Source organism: Humulus lupulus, chromosome X (genome assembly GCF_963169125.1).
Source record: "Humulus lupulus chromosome X, drHumLupu1.1, whole genome shotgun sequence".
Classification (NCBI taxonomy): Eukaryota; Viridiplantae; Streptophyta; class Magnoliopsida; order Rosales; family Cannabaceae; genus Humulus; species Humulus lupulus.
The window spans coordinates 235,379,772-235,398,384 of record NC_084802.1 but is presented as its reverse complement, the minus strand read 5'-3'; the positions used below and the strand labels follow the sequence as shown (position 1 = coordinate 235,398,384).

The window sequence follows — 18,613 nt, the reverse complement described above, 5'->3', positions numbered from 1 at the left end:
ACCGAGAAGCAAACTTCGAAGAAATACCCAGAGCCGAGCAACAGTATAGCCGCTCGGTCCAAACTTCAACTCCCAGCTCACTACCAGCCTCGAGCACGCCTAGGAGGGCTCGAGGGAATTCTAGAAGGAGATCCGGGGAGGGCTCACAACACCAGCCCGTCCCCGCCAGCCGTCCTGCGCCTCGTCCAGATCGCTAGGCACGGGGCCCGTAGGTTGGCAGGGTCGAAAGGCCTCCACCTAACTTGATCAGCCCTGACGGAACCAGGATTGCATCCCCGGTCAGACATCCTCCGTCACCAATAAGATATCCCTCTCCTCCTCGGCCTATCCGAGATATTCCAGCCTATGGAAGCAGCAGGAGAAATCTGCCATTCGCAGGACCTTCCCGTCGTAGTAGGGCGTCCAGAGGGAGCCCGGATCCTCACCCCCAGAGGCGGACTCCGAGCTTCTCTAACGGGAGCTACTGGACCGGCAGTCACCGGAGTGACCTTTCTGGCAGAGACTTGCGTCAACGCTTAAGCTCGGCGCAAAGTCCTCAAGCCACCCCAAGGGGCGACCTACGAGATCGCCTTAACTCTCATAGGGGGGACCCGATAGGAGGTGGCAGCCATGCTCGCTCAGGGGGAGACCTGTCCGAGGTACGTAACGGCGGGAATGCCCCAAATAACCTATCTTAAGATAGGAGGGGAAGTAACCCACCAAACGTATACAATGGATCCGGAGCTGTTGAACAGCCCCAGAGTAACCAATGAGATCAGGACAAAACCCTTGAGCGCCTGGCTTAGATGGAGGAGCTAATGAGGAAGCTCCTGTCGGAGAAAGAGAAAGACGAATATGATTTGGGGGACGAGCTTGAGCTCTTCGCCCTCAGCATAGCAGCAACGGCATACCCACCCGATTTCCGTATGCCGCACCTGTCCAAATTCAACGGAGACGGAGATCCATCGGATAATCTGGGGATGTTCAATACCCTGATGATGGCCCACAACATTGGCCCTGAGCTGAGGTGTCTGACATTTCCCTCCACACCGACTGGACCAGCCAGACAATGGTTCAAACAAAGCAAGAAACAATCAATCAGCTCCTAGAAAACTTTCTCTACTGACTTCAAAAGGGCATTCCGAGCCTCCCAGGCTGCCCGCGTCAAGGCCGACTCCTTGGCTAACGTGAGGCAACAACTCAACGAGCCTTTGAAGGCTTACCTGAGCAGGTTCGCAAACATCGCTGCTCAAGCCAGAGACGCAGATAATAGCTCCAAGCTCATGGCTTTGAGAACTGGAATCCTCGTCGAAGGGGGACTCTGGAATGAAATACAAAGGAAGGGAGTCAGCTCGGTAAACGAATTCCTAAATAGGGCCCAAGGGTGGATCAACTTGGAGTAGGCCCAAGCCTCAGTTGCAGGAACCAGCCAGGTCCCTAAGCAACCCGCTGGAGTGGGAATGGAGGTCGTGACAATGACCCAGAACGTTACGCAGAATAACCAGTTCGGTGGAGGCAAAAGAAAGGGGAACGACGAGGGCAACTAGCACGGCCCAGAGAAGAATAAGTCCATAGAAAAATTTAAGCCAGTCTACGTGACTTATACAGAGCTCACCCACTCTAGGGAGAACATCTTCCTAGCGAACTCTGCTCGCCTCCCCTGGAAGAAGCCGGAGCCGTTAAAGCACCAGAAAGGGAAGAGAGACACCTCCAAGTTTTGCCGTTTCCACAACGACGTTGGCCACAATACTGATGATTGTAGGCATTTGAAAGATGAGATCGAAACTCTCATCAGAGCCGGCCCCTTGGCTTAGTATGTGCGGAACAGAGTTCCAACAAGCCGACATGCTCCGGAAGTCCCGGTCAGTTAGGCCGGGTCTCGGGTCGATCAAGACGTCCCTCCTCCAGTGATAGGAGGAGAGATATCCACAATCTCAGGAGGTCCTCATTTGGTTGGTACGAGCAGGGGTGCCCAAAAGAGGTACGTAAACGAACTCAAGGCGCATAATGGAGTAGAGTTCGTCCCGGAGCAGCATCTGCCAAAACAGCAGCGATTGGAGAGGCAACCAATCATCTTTACTGAAGAAGATGCTGGCCACGTTCAGTTCCTTCATAACGACCCTCTGGTCGTAGCAGTACAGCTCGCTAATCGGAGGGTTAGGAGAGTGCTGATCGATAATGGGAGCTCGGTAAACCTTCTATTCCGGTCCACGCTGGAGAAGATGGGTTTGACTGTCGCCGAGCTGAAGGCGACCTCCATGATGCTGTATGGTTTTTTGGGAGAAGGATCAGCGACTATAGGGACGATCGAGCTAGTGATCACCTTAGGAGAGGGACCTCGGACAGTCTCGAAACTCCTCGAGTTCGTGGTTATCGACTGCCCCGCCGCATACAATGCTATTTTGGGCCGACCCACACTTATAGCTTTTGAAGCCATCACCTCCGTTCGCCACCTCGCCCTAAAATTCCCTTATTCCACGGGAATATGTACGGTGCGTGGCGATCAGCTCACTGCCAGGGAATGCTACAGCATTTCCATGAAGGGAAAATCGAAACCCGGGCAGCTAACGATGGCCATCCAAGGTGGAGGAGAGGAATCTCAGGAACTTTTGACTAATCCTGAGATTGAAAAACCTCAGAGCACCGAGGGGAAAAGTATCATCCTAAGTGAGGATATTGACCCCCGAATAGGCAAGGACAAGTCCGAGCTCCAAGCTATTGAAGAGCTCGAGGAAGTGAACATCGATCCACAAAATCCTTCACGGATGGTCAAGCTCGGGAAAAACCTCTGTGGCAAGAGGAAAGCAGAGCTGATCAAGTTTTTGCAGGATAACCTGGATGTGTTTGCATGGTCACATGAGAACATGGTGGGAATCAGTCAAAATGTCATCATGCACACCCTTCATTTGGATAAGAGCGTTCCTGCAAAGTCCCAGAAGCAGAGGCGACTGGGAACTACTCGGGCTGAGGCTTTAGAAGAAGAAGTAGCCTGGCTCAAGAAATGCGGCTTTATCCGTGAAGCCAAGTTTCCAGTTTGGGTCGCCAACCCTGTGCTGGTCCCGAAGCCCAACGGGAAATGGCAGACCTGCATTGACTTCTCCGACCTGAATAAAGCCTGCCCCAAAGATTGTTTCCCCTTGCCAAGGATTGATCAATTGGTGGATGCCACGGTGGGGCACGAGCTCATGTCCTTTATGGATGCGTACTCAGGCTATAATCAGATCGCCATGAATCTAGCGGACCAGGAGCACACCAGCTTCATGACCCCGACTAACGTCTATTGCTACAAGGTCATGCCATTCGGGCTGAAGAACGCCGGTGCTACATACCAGAGATTAGTGAATATAATGTTTGCCAACCAGATCGGGAAGAACATGGAAGTGTACGTTGATGACATGCTGGTCAAGTCAAAGACTGCTGATAACCATGTTTCCGACCTGGAAGAATGCTTCAAGATACTAAGAGAATACGACATGAGGCTTAACCCTCAGAAGTGTACTTTGGGGGCCGCGTCTGGAAAATTCCTGGGTTTCATTGTCAATACTAAAGGAATCAAGGCGAACCCCGATAAGGTCAGGTCATTGCTCGAGCTTCCCTCGCCCAGGTCGCGTAAAGATGTCCAAGGCCTGATAGGAAGGGTGGCAGCCCTAAATCGGTTTATTTCAAAATCCACCGACAAGTGCCTGCCATTCTATAACCTGCTCCGACGAAACAAGAAATTCGAATGGACAGAGGAGTGCAAAAGAGCTTTCCTCGACCTGAAGGCACATCTAGCCGAGTTGCCCGTATTTACCAAACCAAAGGCAGGAGAGCCCCTTTTCCTCTACCTAGTTGTCACAGAGGATGCAGCTAGTGCCGTATTGGTCCGAGAAGAAGACCGGGTTCAGAAACCGGTCTACTACATCAGCAAGAGACTTCTCGGGGCTGAGTCCCGATACCCGTTGATGGAAAAATTAGCGTTCTGCTTATCACGACCTCCCGAAAGCTCAAGCCGTATTTCCAATCCCACTTATATACACGTCATGACTGATCAGCCTTTAAGGCAGGTTTTGCAAAAACCTGAATCATCGGGGCGCCTGTTAAAGTGGGCTATCGAACTCAGTCAGTTCGAGATTTTGTACACCCCCCAAACTGCTATAAAAAGTTAGGCCCTGGCCGATTTTGTGGCAGAATGCACAGGATTCAGGGAGGGTCCTGTGGAAGACTCACCCCAGGTCACCTCGGCCCAGACGTCTTGGAAGATCTTCGTAGACGGCTCATCCAATGAGAACGGCTCAGGGGCTAGGATCATTTTGATATCCCCAGAGGGACATAGATTCCACTCGGCGCTGAGTTTCGGATTCAAGGCCTCCAACAACGAGGCCGAATACGAAGCTTTGCTGGCCAGGCTAAGGATAGCCCAGGAGTTGAAGGCCAGCTCCGTTCAGTGCTTCAGCGATTCCCAGCTCGTGGTAAACCAGGTGCTAGGTGAATATCAAGCACGAGGAGCCAAGATGGCTGCTTACCTGGGCAAGGTAAAAGTCAAACTGTCCGCGTTTGGGCGAGGCTCAATCGAGCAGATACCTCGGGAGCAGAACGCTAACGCAGACGACCTCGCCAAGATCGCTACCTCCGGGGAGACGGAGGCGCTGGGGTTAGTACCGGTGGAATTCCTGGAAAAACCAAGTATAGAAGAGGTCGGGGCGGAGGTCGAGATGATTGACGCCAGACCGACTTGGATGACTCCCATCCTCGAATACCTCACCAAAGGAAAGTTACCCGAAGGACGTAATGACGCACGGCGGGTACTGTACCAGGCTCCAAGGTATACAATGGTATATGGGGTGTTGTACCGACGTGGGCATTCCCTACCTCTCCTATGATGTGTTCTACCAGGCGAAGCAAAGGCCATCCTGCAGGAAGTGCACGAAGGTTTTTGCGGGGATCACACTGAGGGGCAAAGCCTGGCCCTAAAAGTCTTAAGGCAAGGGTATTACTGGCCCACTCTGTCAAAGGACTCAATCTCATACGTCAAGAAATGTGACAAGTGCCAGCGATTTACCACAGTTGTCCGAGCTCCCCCAGTCGAGCTAAAGATGATCTCGTCCCCGTGGCCATTTGCAGTCTGGGGAATCGACTTGGTTGGCGCCCTCCCTACTGGAAAGGGCAGGGTCCGCTACGCTGTGGTGACCATCGACTACTTCACGAAGTGGGCTGAGGGAGAACCTTTGGCAACAATAACTTCCAAGAAAGTTCTCGACTTCATGGTCAAGAGCATTATCTGCCGGTTCGGGCTACCGAAGAAAATCGTATCCGACAATGGGACTCAGTTCGACAGCGACCTCTTCACCGAATTTTGTGAAAGGTACAGAATCGTGAAAAGTTTCTCCTCCGTGGCCTATCCTCAGGCGAATGGCCAGGTCAAAGCTATCAATAAGACGCTAAAGGTGAGCCTTAAGAAAAGACTAAACGAAGCCAAGGGGGTCTAGCCAGAACAGCTCCCCCAGGTTCTGTGGGCATACCGGACCTCGCATCGGACTCCTACAGGTCATACTCCTTTCTCTCTGACTTTTGGGAGTGAGGCAATCCTCCCTGTCAAGATTAAGGTATCTTCGCATCGATTCCAGGCATATGACCAGGACCACAACCACGAACTACTTTGCGCCTCCCTCGACCTGATTGATGAAAGATGAGAAGATTCGCAGCTTTAGCTCGCGCATTACCAGGAAAAAATCACTTGTTATTTCAACTCAAAGGTCAAAAAGCGCGCCTTTAGCATTGGCAACCTGGTCCTCAGGAGGGTCTTCTTGGCTGGTAAGGATCCCAAAGATGGAGTATTGGGACCAAACTGGGAAGGGCCATATCAAATCACCGAGGTCATTAAGGAAGGAACTTATAAAATAGCTCAGCTCAATGGAGGGGCAATCCCACGAACTTGGAACGCCATTCATTTGAAGAAATATTATCAGTAGCACCCTTGTAAGGCTTAAAGGCCACTTTTTGTTAAGCAATGAGAATTAAATCTTTGTTTATTATTGTGTATATTTGTGGGTGTAATCTCAAGTAACCACGAAAGACCCTTTCCTAGTTACTTGGGGGGCATATGGTGCCTGGATATAACCAGGTCACCTTAAAGACTTAGAAGTTGATTCAAATTGATTGATCGTTGTTTTTCTTAAAAAACACGAGATATTGATAAAGGATTAATGCGAACTAAGTCCTATCCTGGATATAACCAGGTCGGCTCAAAACTTAGAAGTTGATTCAAATTGATTAATCGGTGTTTTTCTTAAAAAGCACAAGATATTAGTCAAGAATTAACACGAACTAAGTTTTCAAACTAACGTCCTGGACATAACCAGGTCATAAAACTTAGAAGTTAATTCAAATTGATTGATCGTTGTTTTTCTTAAAAAGCACGAGATATTGATAAAAATTAACGCGAACTAAGTTTTCAAACTAACGTCCTGGACATAACCAGGTCATAAAGCTTAGAAGTTAATTAAAATTGATTAATCGGTGTTTTTCTTAAAAAGCACAAAATATTAGTCAAGAATTAACACGAACTAAGTTTTTCAAAGCAATGACCAAAATGCGTAGAGGCAAAAGGAAATAAACCAATTAAATGCAAAAATTGATAAAGCCAATTGTTTCGAGGTGGAAAAACCTCATACAAAAGTTACAAAATAATAATAATAATGTGGGTGCGAAAAAGAAAGGCCCTAGGCTCCACCGGGCTGCTCTGTTGAGGTTGCCGTCTCGCCCTCCTGCTCGGCCGCTGTGGAGGTCTCCCCGGTCTCAGAGAGCGCCTCTCGCTGAAGACGAGCTTTGAACCCCTCCAGGAAGGGCTCCCAGACTTCCGCTCCTAGGAAGGAAAAATCGCCATCTGGGTCGAAGACCCAGCAGTGGTATAACATGTCCTCCATGGCGGAGCTGGAGGCCGCCTTCTCTTTTTCAAGGGCGACCTTAGCCTCCTCGGCCTCGGATTTTGCGGTGTCCAGCGTGGCCCGAGTAGTCCTGGCCTCCTTGAGTTCGGCCGTTACAGCAGCTAGGGCGACCTTGTTAGCCTCGGCCTCTTCCAGCTTGGGGCGGGACGTTTCCAGCTCGGCCCGTGCGGCCGCCAAGGCATCTTTGGCCTCCTATTCCTGATTTTGGGCAGTCTTCAGGGCGGCCAAGGTAGTTTGCTGGGCGGCCAAAACAGCCTGATGCTCACCCCTCATGTCCTCGAGGCGAGCCTTGGGACCTGGATATGCTCCGGTGAAGAGCCAAGGCACCCTGCAAAGCAAGGAGGCAATTGCCTTAGAAAAGAAAAAAGAAGGAACGTACGATGCATGGAAACCAAAGGGTACAAAGTGTAAAGCCAGCTTACCGTTAGAGCCATTCCCAGTGAAGACTCCATCACGCTCTCCGGGCTCCTTGTTTCGATCGCCCGCAGGTCCCTTTCGGTGGCGCCATAGTAGTGGTCGACGGTGTAGGTCGCCGTCTCGTACACCATCCCCCGAAAGACGTCGAGAATTTTCTCCAGGGCCTAGGGATCCACCGGAATGCACACCTCGGGGGCTGCGGTTGCCAAAATCCCGGGCTCCACCCCCGTATCCCGAACAAAGGCTGGAGCTCGTGAAGGGGGCGGGGGCATCTTCTCCACTGCGGCAGGAGGTGGAGGTACCTTGGCCTGGGCAGCTGGGGTCTGGTCTTTCCCCTCTGCAGGGGACTTGGTTGGGGTCCCAGCGGCCTTCTTCGCCACCTGGAGCTTCTTCATTTTGGGCCCAGAGGCCCTAGCAGAGGAGTTCCCTCCGGCGAACATAGCTCGCAGGTCTCTATTCTCGGGCTGAGACATTTCCTCTGGCAAAACAAAGACAACATTAATATACAAGTTGTTATATTATTTCATAATATAATGCTTTAGATTAAATAAATGTGACATAGAGTGTCACATATTGTAACATATAAAAGAGAGTTACATTATTTGGATATATGTGAAATATCCAAACATGTAACATATTTGGTGTTACAAATTCATCACAAATTTGTAACTCCTAAATATCACCCATTATTGTGTAGATTTGTTGTTACACAATATTGAGATGAATTTCTTAAAGCCATATGAGAAATGGCTGATAGAGATGTGATTTTGACTCCCATATTGTGTATGGAAGTTACAAAATCAAGTGGGAATAAATTGGAAAGTTTTGGAAAAAACTTAAAAAATTAGTTGCTGAAACTGACCAAGGGCCGCGGCGCTAGTGGCTGACAGATTCATACTAATTCAGTTTTTATCCAATTTTGAACGTTTCCAACAGCCAAGTAACTCCCAAATCTCTATTTTAATTCCATAAAACACCCAATTAACCATTGGTAACAGCCATGGGGGTTGGTGGAATTTGAAATTCAAAGGGTGTCTCTAAACTCTATAAATAGGAGCCTAATGCTCACTTGTAAGACACACCATTTCTATCCACTAGAGCACTTGGCTAGAAACACCTTGAGGCTTGATTATTCCATAAAGCATTTCCAAAATCTGTGAGAGATCCCTTAGTGCTTGAGTTAGGGGGAAATAAGCTTTTGGACAAAGGTTTCAAACCTTATTCAAGTTGGTGATCCCCAATACTCTTCACTTTGGTTGTGTGAGTGAGAGTTCTTTGTTCATTGTTCTTATTCTTGTTCTTTTATTCTATTGCTTTTCTTTTCTTCTATTATTCACTCTTTTACATGTATCTTTTGTTTTAGAGTTGTAATCTCATCTATATCTTTTCATTATACTACTTCTAGTTTATTTGTATATTTTGTCTTAGAGTTGTATTTTCTATTTCTATCATCTTCTACCTCTTTCTTTATATTTACATGTATCTTTTGTCATAGAGTTGTAACACTTTTTAATCAATCTATATTTACTTGTAATATATTGTCTAGAGTTGTAATAGTATCTTACCATTTCCATTGAGGCAAAATATTATTTTTCCTAACACAAGTAAGCATTCATGCAAGAACAAAAATAAGGGGGAAAAAGCGGAACTCAAGTATATATATTGAAAGGGATCCTACCACCCGAGCTAGAAGAGGAATCTATGGTCACGACCATCGGCCCCGGAGCTTCTGCGGGGGAATCTAAGACAATGACTTCGCGGGCTGGCACGGGTTCTGGGTCTGAAACTGGCTCAGGACTAGACTCTTCTATGTACTGCCTAAGACCCGGAGCTACGATACCCTCCCGGAGCGAGGGCCATGACCGAAGATTGGTCCCATACTCCTCAAATAAGGCCGACCTAAAGGCTAAAGAGTTGTCTACGACTACGGTACCCCTAGGGCGGCTACTCTCGTAATCCAGCATGAGCCGGTCGACACACTAAAGTAGGGTTACGTCGAGGTTGGGGTTGTTTCGATGGCGTTGGACGGGCTGGTTAGGATTAAACCTAGCTAATCGAGGATCGGTGGTGGCCCTATCTAAGCCCCTGAACATGTAAGGATTACCTTGCCCAGAGGGACCTGCGGCTGCTCCGGATCGGATCCTCTCCTCATCCGTTCTTTGGGTGACCTCCAGCGCCCGCTTCCTCCTCGTCCTTAGGAGGGGCACCTCGTCCTCCTCATACTCATCCCCCACAGCCTCCTCCTCGAGGATGGGCCTCATCTCGCGAGCTGGGGGAAGCCCCCGGGGTCTCCACAGGGCCAAAGTCTGGCCCGGAGAGATCAGTTTGCATGCCAACATCGTCTCGTCTATTACGAGCTGGCAGTAGTCCTTTTCACTGGGGGGCAAACCCACCAGTGTCTCGTACTGACTCCTGAGAATCACAGACTTGTCTGTCCTCGCGAAAATGGCTGCAGAATTATTCTAAGTCAGAAATGGATAAAGGGGGGAGCTAACCAATACTTAACTTACGAGCTAAGAGAAAAAGGTACTTACGAGGACGGTTGAAGTAGTGCAGTTCGCAGTTGCGAAACCCCTTGGACATAAAGAACTGGTCTCTGAAGTCGTTGGGGTGGCTGGGCAGCTCGATGACCGCAGCTGTGTTTGGGAATCGGGTCAAGTAATAGAACCCGTCGCTTCGCCCCCGCTGCTCCGGGCTGGCCTTGAGGCAGAAAAAATATAGGATATCTGCTGGAGTGGGGACCTCCCACTCCTGTTTCAAGAACAGATATCTCAACCCCGCCAACAAACGATAGGAGTTGAGGGGGAGCTGGAAAGGAGCCAACCTCACATAGTTGAGGAAGTCGGCGAAGTATTGGTCCAGCGAGAGGAAGGCCCCAGCCTTGAAGTGCTCGTCACTCCAGGCCGCGAACTCCTCGTCGAGCGGCGTGCAGCTCCACTCACCTTCTGCGGGAGGTCGGGCGATCAGGGCGCCCCTCCCCAGCTCGATGTTGTGGGAAAGGAATATTCTATTCACTTTCCCTTGGTCAGTGATCTTCGAGACGATCCTCGCGGCCTCGAAGAAAGCATTGGGCGCCACCTCGAGCTCCTGCTCCATGGCCAGCCCAAAGACGGGGATTGGGGAGTCTGTCATCACCTCCTTTCCTTTGGATTGTTGGGAGGACGAGCTACCTGTGATCCTCTTAGGAGCATTCTTCTTGGGTGCCATCTGGTCGTCTAGCGAACAAAAGAAGAAAATTCAGAAAAGGCGACCTAAGCATAAGGGAGAATCTAAAGAGAAGTGTTTCCTCTGCACGGGCTGACGTAATCTCAGCCCGTGGAGAGTGAGACCACGCGGTTCTATGAACACGCGCTTGTGCTCCCAACAGATCCCCGATTACTCAGAATTCGTGTGTCAGGAGGGTCAGGATAGAAATTTTCCTTGGAAGGAAAGTTTCAGTAGGCAAGAGGTGCAAAACCGCCTGTGAAGCGTGTCCCCTAAGCTACCCGGTTTTGCACCCAAAGTACTGGATATTTTGAACAAGCATACCCAAAAATCTACCCAGAAGGTTTCCCCAGAAAACGCACCCTACTGAACCATGCTCCTAAATTTTTTTCTTCTACAATCGATGCCCTAAAATAAAAGCCTACACCCTTCATACCCACAAAAAACCAACAAAATATTGCATGCAGCTACAGGAACTATTTACCTAGGCTATAGTGAAAAGAAAATTTAAAACATGCACAGTCAGAGAACTTATGAAGTGTTTTGCTGTGGGGGAGATGAAGGGGTCGTCTGAGTTGGGGCCTCACCGGAGTGACTAGTTCCAAGACCTCAAAGGAGTCCTTGCGATTGATCTTTCTGGAATGCTGGGAATGGTAACCAGGAGAAAAAGAGGGTTTTTTTTTAGGGAGAGAAGAGAGAAGAATAAGGGAAATTCAGAAAATTTTCAAATAAACGGGTGGCCCATGCGTAAGGTGGCCACCCCTTTTATATACGTGAAAGGCCACGTGAGGAGGGCCGTTGGATTGCCTTGATGTGGGATCCGAGACTCTCCACTCGAAAGGCGAAACGATGACTGAGTATAGGCTAGGCCATTTAATGCGGTTCTCGGAAGACATACCGTCACCAACCACGATGTTCCACGTATTCGGCGCCTGTGTAAAAGGTGGAATATGGAGAGTCCATGGAGAAGCCTAAAAGCCCCTACTGTGGCCCTACACGACGTCGTGTACCACGAGCAGGGGCTTGGGGGGCAGATGTACGCCCTGATTTTCCAATGGGCTATTAGCGAGCTGAGATATGGCCTAATTATATCAGCCACATGGATACCCCATGACCGGAGCTGCCATCGTCAGGTCCTACCTCTTTAGCTCGAGGTAACCAAAGGTTCATCAAGATTACTCAAGGGCCAAGTCAGGACTATGAAGGCCGTAGGTCAAGAAGGCATCCAGCTCGGGGTACGAACTGGAGTTGGAAACTATGACCTTTTATAAAGTCAACCACGCAATGTAAACGTGCATATATCAGACATCACGTGTCTGATATATCCCTAAATTCTCAGACACGCAGCATGAACGTGCGTATTCAGGCACCCACGACTAGGTTGGGCCGTGCGGCCCATTATCCCCCTTACCTATTGATTAGACCACACTTCATTTGTTAGGGTTTAGGAATTAATCATGAATGTCACAGAAGTGACATGATGGGTAAGAAGGTCACGGGATGACCCCCCTTACCAACTTCCAGGTGCCCTCTCCTATAAATATGGAGACCCTGGGAGTTGCAAAGGGTTGGATTCTATTATGTAACAAAGTATCCTATAAAGAATATAAAAAGATAGCAATAATATTGGCTGGTGGAGTAGAAGGATTTTTAACCTTTGAACCACCTAAAAACGTAATTGTGTCATCAGTCCATTTAAAGATCATTCATTTGTTTCGGTTCATTATTAAGCACTAATATCTTTCTCTTATTTTCTTAATTACCTGTTGGCGAAGAACCGCGTCAACATATTTAAAAAATATTATTATTAAAAATTAAAATTAATTTTCTTTATATATTAGGGTTAAGATTAACCCTAATCTCATATAAGTCTCAGTCGCCCCTTTTGTTTTTGGAAAATATCTCTTTCACTTTCTTCCCTTCCGTTCTCATCGTGGTCGAAGCCTCTGTTCTCTCCTTCCTCCATTGAATATGTGATTTGCCTCCCTTCTTTCAACTCGCTCCTTTGTGTCCACTCAATCTGTTGAAACTCTCGGTCAAGCTCTCTGATCGATGATGCTTCTGTCTGGTTCCTCTTTACTTTGAGTCGTCGCCCGGATCGATTTTGTTGTGAATCGCTGCCTGGATCGATTTTTTTGTGAGCCACTACCTGGTTTGTTCGATTTTGCTGTGAGCTGCCGCTTGGTTCATTCGATTTGTGAGTTTCCATCTCCTTCATCAAACGTGTTAGTTTTTTCATCCTTCACCTGACTGTTCAAAATTCAAATAGAACTTCTCTCATGGGTAATTTTTTATTATTATTTTATATTTATTGGTAGATATTATATTTCCTTCAAAATTATTGTGAATGTTGTTATTAATTTCTATATAGTTTTGTAGGTGTGATTTGTTTGGATAGTTGGTGAGTTTCAGATTGGACTTGGTGGTCTTGAGGTATATTTGTATGATTATTATTGATTTAATCCCCATTTTTCTGAAGGATTTATGATGAACAATTGTCCTGAGGCTTTTTTCTTTTATTTGCTAATTATTTGGGATGGTTCTGAGATGTCTCTGTGAGGATTGTGTGATTTGTTAATGCCTGTGATTATTGCTGGATGTGTAAGTGTATATATCTATAATTTTATTTTGTGTGGAGGATTTGTGAATTTCGAACAAGCCTTGGTTACTTTCAGATTTTTGAATGGGTGTGTCTGAGCCTCTGAGGTATATTTGTATTGATTCATTGTTGCTGTAGTTGTGCCTTGTTGAAATTTTTTTGTTTGTTTGTTTGTTGTCTGAGTTGTTATGAGGTAATTTTTTGTGAGACGGTTTTTCTTTATTGTTTTGTTCCATTCTTTTTATTTGATTTGGCTCTTTTATGTGCGTTTAAGTTATGTTTCATAATAATTTTGTGAAAAAAGTTATATTTTGTAAATTCTTTTATACTTCATAATTTTTTTTTTGACAAAGTCATTCTTTCAAATTGTTGTCTCTGTTTATTACCGCTAAATCAAAGTTTGGAAATTCTTGTTTTTGATTTTGTCTAGGATCATAGGCGAGTTTGTTTTAGTTTAGTTTAATTTAGCTCAGTTCATATATTGGTTTTTGTTGTTGCCATTGTTGTGTTAGTTAGGTTCATAGACTGGTTTCATTTATGTTGGTTTTGTTACACTTTATCTTTGGACATGGTCACTGTTTACCCAAAAAAGATTTACCTGATGACGTGGCAGAATTAACAAGCACGAGGGATACACGTGACCATTTAAGTGAGTACGATCTATTCGACCATCGACCAGAAGAGAGTTCACTAAGCAAACGACATATTTTATGGGCGACCAGTCTGGTCGCGGTATTTCAGATATGTAATTTCGCATAATTGTGATTTCCATTATTATTTAGATACGCCTGTATTAAATGTAATTAAGGCCCATCGACCCATGTAGAACTCCTTGAACCTATAAATAAGAATCAAAGGGCTCAAGAGAGGGGACTTTTGAACTTTGGAATTCTGAGAGAGAATTATAGTGTTTTTGTCCACCAAAATTGTATTCAACCCGAGGCTTGTGAAACTCGTGAACCCTAGTTCATTGATCACAATTTTTGGGATTCTACATCAATAAGAACACTAAGTGGACGTAGGTTATTGCCATTTTCTGGGGCCGAACCATTATAAATCTTTGGTGTCGTTTATCTTTTTATCTTGATTTCATCTCATTTTTATCGTTTTACTTGACTCTATGTCATTGACCAAATCAATGATCAACATTTTGGTGCTTTCATTGAGAGACTGAACGCAAGACCTCCAAGAAGATCAAATGGCGAAAACAGCTAGAAAGACCGAACAAACCTCTGGTATTGTACCAACCCAGCCTCCTCTGCAAAATGTGGCTGAGGATGAGCCACAAGTGGCTTTGGAGGAGGAGGAAATGGATTCTAAGACCTTGAGGATGACTCTGAGTGTGTTTCAGGAGGAGTTAGCCAATCTGAGGGCTAATCAAGAAAATGTGGTTGAAACAATGGCGTTGCAGCAGAGAGAGATTGATAGGCAAAGCTAAGAATTGAATTAACGGCAGGCCGACATGGACTGTCGGCAGAGGGACACCACTGCCGCTCTGGAGGCAGCCATTCAGTAGGCCCAAGGACAGCCTGCATAGGCTTCCCGGCCGGATCAACCACCCAGTACATCCCCACGGCAAGGTTCACATTCAGATCATCCTCAACATCACCACACTCCGCCTCAACCGACAAACCCTCAAAGACCGGAGCACCTCCCTGCTGCTTAACAAGATAGGCCGTTTTAGGATCCTAAGCAGCAACCACCCTCTCGGGCTGGTCGAGATAATCCCCAGCAGAATAGGACCGAGCAGCCTCCCCGAAATCCTAGATGCCAAACTGCTGAGGAACCAAACCCACTGAGCAGGGGACAGCGTCCTTTTGCGAGCAGAAGGTAGGTTGATTCAGGCTCTGCTATCAGGGGTCCCCCACAACATAATAATGCCCGGGGACCTACTGACCAACGCAGGCCTCCACCTGTCGGTCGGGACATGCTAGCAAGAGGAGGAAACAATGCGAATAGCAGGTCGCACCGTATTCGGTCACACTTTAGGGATGGCCATGACTATAATGAGGCGGATTCTAACAGAGGAAAATGCTAGTTGGCAGCAAGGAGAGAGGGCTGGAGAACAGAACCCTCCACCAAGAGAAAACCGGCCGACGAGCCAGAATGCTGGGGGGCAGCCCAAACAGTCCAACGTCTTTGATCGACTGGGCGCGAGTGAACAAAGGCGTAGGGATGAGGACTTGAGGGATGTTCTTAATGACAACTTCTCCTCCTCTACTTTCAAAAGAAATGATGAAATTATGACTGGAAGAGTCTCTTTCTCCATAAGATAAGCATAGCGTAGATGTTCCGGTAAAGCCTTCAATTCTAACACAGGTGGCTTCAAAATTGATGGTAATGGTCTTTCCGGTCCCTTGCCCAATTCTTCAAACCTTTTATTCTTCCATGGCCCATATGATTGTATCCACTTCAAATAACTCAACGCCTCTTCACTATCCTCACCATCTACATCATCAACTGTAAGACTAATTTCAAGAGGATCTCTAATTAACTTTCTTCTCCCTACTACATCTTCTACCACATCCACTGAGAAACAATTGTCACTTGCTTTAGGATAATTCATAGCCTTGAACACATTAAATACTACTTCTTACTGTTGTACTCTTAGCCTTAACTCTCCCTTTTGCACATCTATCAATGCTTGCCCAGTTGCTAAAAATGGCCTCCCCAAAATAATAGGAACATTCTCATATTCTTCCATATCAAGAACTATAAAATCAGCTGGAAATATAAACTTATCCACCTTCACCAACACATCTTCTATAATACCACTTGGATGCTTCATAGATCTATCAGCCAGCAGCAATGTTGCTGTGGTTGGCCTAGCTTCACCCAAACCAAGTCTACGAAATACCAACAAAGGCATCAAATTAATACTTGCCCCCGAATCACAAAGTGCATGCTTACATTCAAACTCTCCAACCACGCATGGAATAGTAAAACTACCAGGATCTCTTAACTTTCGAGGAAGTTTCCTTTGTAAAATAGCACTACACTCTTCTGTTAACGCTACTGTTTCATAATCACCCATCTTTCTTTTGTTAGATAAAATCTCCTTCATAAACTTCACATAGCTGGGCATCTGTTCTAATGCTTCTGCGAACGGTATATTAATATGTAGCTTCTTGAACTCCTCTAAGAACTTTGCAAACTGCTTATCCAGATTATGCTTATGAAGCCTTTGTGGATATGGAATTCCAACATGATCCTCAATACACACAGGTGGTACCACTTCTTTCTTACTAAGGTATTCAGTAACATTTTCTTCATTAGACTTCTCTTCTTCTATGCCTTGTGTATTTCCCTTCTGGCCTTCTTCTTCTGACTGATTCTTCTTTGGCTCTTCATACCGTATTCCACTCCTAAAAGTAATAGCTTGACACTGTTCTTTAGGATTAACTTCTGTAGTGCTAGGAAAATTTCCTTGAGCTCTATTAGACATTAAAGTAGCCAACTGCCCTATTTGAGTCTCCAAACTCCTTATGGACGCCTTGGTTTCACTCATAAATTGGTTGATTGCATCAGGTTGGGGCTCAGCTGGTTTCATTGGCATTTGGTGTGGTGGTCTATTTTGTGGGTGATAATATCCAAGTGGAGGTTGTTGGCATGAATGTTGCTGTGGATATGGTTGTTTATTTTGGGAAAGTTGATATTGTGGATGAGGTGGAGAGTAAGGTTGTTGAGTGTTTTGAGTATTGGACCAAGAAAAATTAGGATGATTCTTCCAACCTGGGTTGTAAGTCATGGAATGGGGATTATTGGGTTGTCTCTGGTAATTCCCTTTAGCTTGTACTTCTTCCATGGGCATGTTATTCATATCTAGAGCAGGGCATTGGTTGGGTGGATGGGTTGTACCACACAAATCACATAGGTTTTGAACTTGCACAGCTTGAGATGGCAGTGTAGTCTTTTGTAGTTGCTTTGTCAAGGTTGCTACTTGAGCTATAAGCATGGATATAACATCCAATTCCATCATTCCAGCAACCTTCTTTGGTTGTCCCCTTTCAGTTGGCCACTGATAATTATTCATCACCATCTCCTCTAACAGCTCATACACCTCATTAGCACTCTTACTCATAAAAGCACCTCCCACCACAACATCTATAATTGTTCTAGTTGTTCCAATCAACCCATTGTAAAAATTATGCACCAGCATCCACTTTTCTATACCATGATGTGGACACTTCCTTAACAACTCCTTAAATTGCTCCCAAGAATCATACAGTGACTCCCCTTCCATCTGATAAAAAATATTGATCTCTCCCCTTAGTTTTGCAGCCTTCGTTGGAGGAAAGAACTTAGCAAGGAACTTCTGAGTTAACTCCTCCCATGTAGTGATAAAATTTCCCTGCAAGGATATCAACCAACTCTTCGCCCTATCCCTTAGTGAAAATGGGAATAGCCTCAATCTTATAGCATCATCGCTCACCCAATTCATCTTGAACGTAGCACATAACTCCAAAAAATTAGCTATGTGTAAATTGGGATCCTCCGTTGGCATACCTCCAAATTGAATAGTTGATTGGACTATTTGAAGAATTGCTGGCTTAATCTCAAAATTATTTGCAACTATGGTTGGAGGTTTGATGCATGAATGCACTCCTGTAACAGTAGGAAGTACAAGGTCTCTCAATGTTCTTGGTCCTTGCTTCCTTAGAACCTCTGCAACATTATTAGCATCGTTTCCCAAATTGTCAGCCATGGTAAACTCCAATCTTTTCTTCGCCTTTTGCTTTTGTCTGCACGTATTTTCAATTTCCAGATCTATTGGTATAATCTCATTTTGTCTAATTCTTCGCATATACCAACAATTTTTTAAAACAATAGAACCTTAATCCAAATAAATGTTAAACAGAAATAAAATAAAATAAAACAACCAAATTAGAACAAATAACAATTAACTGTGATATTGGAAATTAAGTCCCCGACAACGGCGCCAAAAACTTGGTCTGTGAAAATTAGCACACAAGTGTACTTGGTCGATTCAAGTAACATATGATAAGTAGAGTATTGATCCCACGAAGACTGTTTTCCAAATACCACTAATTGTTCTTTAACTTTCTATTTAGTGAATTTAAACTTAAATGAATAATTAAAATTAAAATGAATACTCTCAATTATGAAAAGAATTTAAATAACTATAAGCAAAACAATGAATCAACTAATTAAAAATAAATACTAAAAAGCCTAGGAATTAATTTCATCAACTTTTCATTCTATTAATTTTACTAATCAATTCTAAATCTCTTCTTCCTATTCTAATAGCAGGTTAATATAATCGATTCCTATTCTTTTTCAAGACATAAGATCTCAGTCTATATGCAGGTTTTCTACATTTCTGTGATAAACTAGAACATATAGAAGGCGTTAAGCATGGAAACCTAATTACTACACAAGTCATACAGGTACTTTCGTCCAATATGCAACCTATGTCTATATAATGATAGCATTTTCAATTATCATCTTTTGAATTTTGAATCAAAAT

General features: G+C 45.5%; 1 non-coding gene across 1 annotated transcript; it reads left to right on the top strand.

Annotated features, from left to right (window-relative positions):
- The first annotated feature begins 17,294 nt into the window (after positions 1-17,294).
- LOC133807770 (small nucleolar RNA R71) lies at positions 17,295-17,401 on the top strand. The gene has a single exon (XR_009879664.1). It is a non-coding gene; the product is annotated as a small nucleolar RNA R71 (small nucleolar RNA).
- The last annotated feature ends 1,212 nt before the right edge of the window (positions 17,402-18,613 follow it).